Genomic DNA, 4704 nt, shown 5'->3' with positions numbered 1-4704 from the left:
ACTCAAACTTTGTAAAAATGTATATGTAGGCCTATAAACGTGCATTGATTGCACAACTGTTTTCAGGCATATCATATTGTGCTTTGGTTGTACCGACTTTAAATAAAATTTACTTACTTATACATTTGCAGCTCATGCTAGTAGACTATCTTCTAGAGATTCGGGGGTTTGCAAATTTATATCATATTTTCAAAGATCTAACCATATAGCCTACTTGAACAGTTTAAGTGAACTTAATCTAAACTAGCATGAAGGCCTAGTGGGAAATGAATACCATAATAAAACAGACAGACATCATCTGGCCATGTAGACTCTGTTATATGTTTATGATCTGGCTTATATTGTGAGCTGTTTTCCCCACCTTGTCGGGTTCGGAATTACAAAATAATCACGTGAACAAATTGCGGGAAGAATGAAAATAGCTACTAAATTAAGAATCTGACAGTTAGCTCCATGATATTTGAACAGTGAAAAAGTTGTATCATCTCGTCTTACTGGATCGATCAAGGTTGGTAAAGTATACGAATATTGAATGATTCTTGGAAATGCAGAAAAAAATATGTAGGCTAGCTCTTTAGAGAAGTGGCCAGGCATAGCCTTTAACAGCTGTTTAAGTATGCGATTGCCTGTCCACTTCTCTAAAAGAGAATACACATGTTATAGTTGACATGAGTATACAAACTAACGTTAGCATGCGAGAGATTATAAGAGGATGATGTAGAGAGTGTTACTGAGGTTGACAGCAGTGGAAGAAGTGTTTAGCAGGTGCAGTCCAAAGACTATTTCTACTAATCCGAGATTCCTCTGACTCTTACCCCCGCTTTTATATTTGACATGTGCGGGGGAGAGTCAGAGTGGACTTCATATTGAAAAGTGGGAATTCAGCGACACCAGCTGGTGTCGCTGCTTTACCTACCTCTTACAACTTTATTTCGCTGATCTATCTTCCAAGACGTGAGAATTCAGTTAACGGAAGATAAATCTATAAATAGATCATGATTAATACGATGCTATCGCCGTTTAAACGGCCCTAACACCGACATATGGAGCATCACTTGAATTAGGTCGCCGCCTCGCCATTTGATTTCTTTGCGCATGACGTCAGCACATGTAAACACAAAATTCCATCGTTTAAACGGCGATAGCATCGTATTAATCATGACGTATTTGTAGAATAATCTTCCAATAACTGAATCCTCGCGTCTTGGAAGATGGGTCCGCGAAATAAAGCTGTATGAGTTAGGTAAAGCAGCGACACCAGCTGGTGTCGCTGAATTCCCACTTTTCAATATGGAGTCTGCTCTGACTCTCCCCCGCAGAAGTCACAAAATAAAAGCGGGGTTAAGAGTCAGAGGAATCTCGGATTATATTTCTACCTACGTAGGTACTTATAGCTACATAGGTATTTAAACCTACTACAGGTAGCTATTTTTTCCTTTACTTGCATTTCGTGGTCAAACGCAGGAACGGCGCAATATGGCGTGTACCAAATTTTTTAATTCACTTACACTGACGATGAATACCACAAAAATATTGCACAAAAATGATTACTTTCTAACTTTTCAAATTTGCATAAATAACAGCACCCAGTTCCATTTTCTATGAGTTTAGGATCAAAGCTATGTGAGAAAAAGTGTAGAATGTCTAACAAATCTGTATTAATTTTAAAGTTTACCTTCATGCAGTTTTACATTAAAGGTTTTTGGGGCGAATTTTCATGCATTTCCTCTGCAGTCTCCACCCTCGTAAAGTATTCAAATTTACACTCTGAATTTTGCCGTGCACAACATGATACATGAAACGACTGACCTGTTTAAAAGATGCGCTTTAATTATTATTTATTTATATTTTCAAAAAAATTAGGTAGAAGTAGCTACTTTAAGTAGCTTTAAATACCTATGTAGCTATTAATACCTACGTAGGTAGAAATAGTCTTTGGATTGGACCTGTTTAGTTAGGAGACAGAGAATGAAACTAAAGTAAGGTCAGATTGAATGTCGGACAGTGATTGAAAATGTACTAAATGGACTAAAATAAAATTGAGATCATTGGGAAAAGGACTATATGTCCATGTTTTTTCAAGCAATCATAAGATATACCCATTTCAATTTGTTTGCTGAATTGAAGTACATGTACAGTCGTTTGCCTTTTTCTGGATCGCATTTTCATTAACGATTGCTAGTGGTACAATCCACGAAGATACTGTAGGTTTTAATCGTCTTGTGAGAAGATCAGAAGTTACTAAAATGAAAAATAACAAAAAATCTTCGGAAATCGTGGTAAATATATCACCGGCCTTTGCATTTTTCATAACCCATGCGCCAGTTCCGAATCACGGGGATGTTTGAAACAACTGCAGGTTGATTCGAACTTTCACTGACCCGATCCGACTTTCAATCGGTCCGAAACTTTAAATCAGTACGTGTGTATGTTTATATTGCTTAATATATACCTAGTTTTTGTAGAAATCAAATCAAATCAAACACTAGTTAAAATTAATCTTTACATTATTGACGTTATATATATTGAACAATATTCAAAGCTTCACATTTAGGCATTGACATAGCCAAAACTGTGGCATTCAAAATTCTCTAAATCAACATTAATAATTATCTTTCTCTGAGTGTGGTTATGATCTAACGTTATATATCTATAATGATCCTTCGGCATTTTCTTGTGGAGTTGGCGGAGTTGGAAAGAAAAAATAATACAGTCATACATGTATATTAATATGCTTAAAATTGAATTGACTACAGTAGGCCTATATACTTTTTAAATAGCAATTTCAAGATGTGAATCTAGATGCAATATATAGTATATTTACTGTACCGATGTTATCATTTTAAAATGTATTAAGTGGGGGGGGGGGGGGGGGGGGGTATTCATTTTGGTAATCAGAAAAAAAAGTTTATTGTGTTTATGAAAAAAATGTGTGCGTATTATATCTGACACTACTTCTATAAAGCGAACAGTGCATTTAATGTGAACTGAGATATTGCTCAAAGTTTAAAACTAAGTTCAACAAGTCGCGTATGACAGTAGTTGACACGACTGATCCGGAATTGGACAAACAGATGGTGTCTCTTTGATAAGGCATCTCAACTACAGTAATGCATTCACTGAAGAAATATTTATTGATGCATTTGCTGAAAGATATATCAATTAAATGCATTTATTTTTTGTGCAGAAAACTTGGTTATTTTTTAGCTACAGACGACTTTTCCCCCCAGCCGCGATTTTTTCCCAAGCATGTAAGTAATCAAGATGTCGAAGTCCTAATGTATTAAAGAAGTGTGACAAGTAATAAACCTGGGTTGGATAAAAATTACATCAGTTTTGTATCCTTCAGTAATCATTTTCAACATGATTTACCTTTCTAGGTAAAAGTTATTTCATTAATTAAATATTTTTTAATGATAATTACTAAGTGATTCGGAACTGGCAATGATCCGGAACTGGGCAAACGACTGTATTTGATATTTCATTGATTCACAATTCACTGGAATGGATGTTACATTGTACTCAACTGGAGTATACCCACAAAAATTTCCCGTGTTTTTCTCTATTGATATGCAATATCATTATTATAGCAATAAGCATTTAAAAATAGCGTGGCTTTTGATGATGATGGAGAGGTTGACAATCAACATTTTTGATATATAAAATGTTTAGCATCAATGGTTTACAGTTTGAGAGTTTAATAACAATTGTTATATTTTTGCGCTATCATGGTCATTGTAAGAAGTCGTCACAATCGATAATGTTCCACCGCAGCGGTGGTCTAGAGGTAGAGCGTTTGCCCTGCATATGGAAGGTCAGGGTTCGAATCCTGGCCACAACAGACCTTTAGAAGTTGTTTAAACAGGTAGTGATAGTTCCATCGCCAAACACTTAGCATCAGGTGTGAATGTCACGAGTCCTCGGAAATTACCTCAAAAAACGGATGTTCCGTGTCACAGTAGGTGTGGCACGCTAAATAACCCTCACTGCTCAATGGCTGTAAGCACAGAGCATAGGCCTAGATTTGAAGCCCTTCACCAGTATTGGTGAGGCCATCATTAAAAATATTTTTGTTTGATGTACTCCGACCCACATTTTTCAAGGTCGGTAGGTAGGTTGTTGGGGGGTTTTTTTTGGAATGTCATGCAATTTTTTTTTTATATTTTCTTTTAAAATAAGGAGAATTTTCTATTTTTCAAGGGAACCAAAAAAAAAAATTTTAAAAATGAAATTTTAAATTGCTGAAAAAAATTATCGGGTAGGAGCAAATTTGACGGGTCGGTCGGAGTACATCAAACAAATCCATTTTTATTTTTGGCCTGACGTCTCCATATGAGTGAAAAATTCTCGAGAGGGACGTTAATCAAGATACAATCAATCAATCATTTCATTAATGCTTGTTTAATTGCCTCAAATCTGAGTGCATAAGCCAATCAAAATGCAGATTAATTATTTACAAAAGTTCAGAGAAGATGTTAATTAGATTAACAAAACATCAAACTTTTTCCACTCTTTGTTCTTTCAAAGATATGTGAACTTGAAAGTTTTGTTTTGTCTGAATAAAATGTAAAGTAATACTAGAGTAGTTATATCAAGATTTTGAAAACAGCAGAAATGTCTTGTTCAAGCAACAATAGTTACAATACCACTAAACTTAGGCTTGCAATTCATAGAGATAGATGTATGTGACTCGTGATAGGAAAA

At 35.3% G+C, this 4704-nt stretch overlaps 1 protein-coding gene across 2 annotated transcripts in view; it reads left to right on the top strand.

Annotated features, from left to right (window-relative positions):
- Window positions 1–373: 373 nt before the first annotated feature.
- Window positions 374–4704, top strand: part of LOC125658386 (cell division cycle protein 20 homolog) — a 39422-nt gene continuing 35091 nt past the window's right edge. Inside the window, exons 1-2 of one of the 2 annotated variants that reach the window (XM_056149630.1) lie at window positions 407–508; window positions 3208–3251. The gene's annotated coding sequence lies outside the window, so the exon portion shown is untranslated. Of the gene's footprint in view, window positions 509–3207; window positions 3252–4704 lie in introns of both variants that reach the window. The other variant, XM_056149629.1, reaches the window with a different exon arrangement.

The sequence above is a fragment of the Ostrea edulis genome, chromosome 9 (assembly GCF_947568905.1).
Source record: "Ostrea edulis chromosome 9, xbOstEdul1.1, whole genome shotgun sequence".
NCBI lineage: Eukaryota > Metazoa > Mollusca > Bivalvia > Ostreida > Ostreidae > Ostrea > Ostrea edulis.
This window is presented reverse-complemented; position numbering and strand designations above follow the sequence as displayed.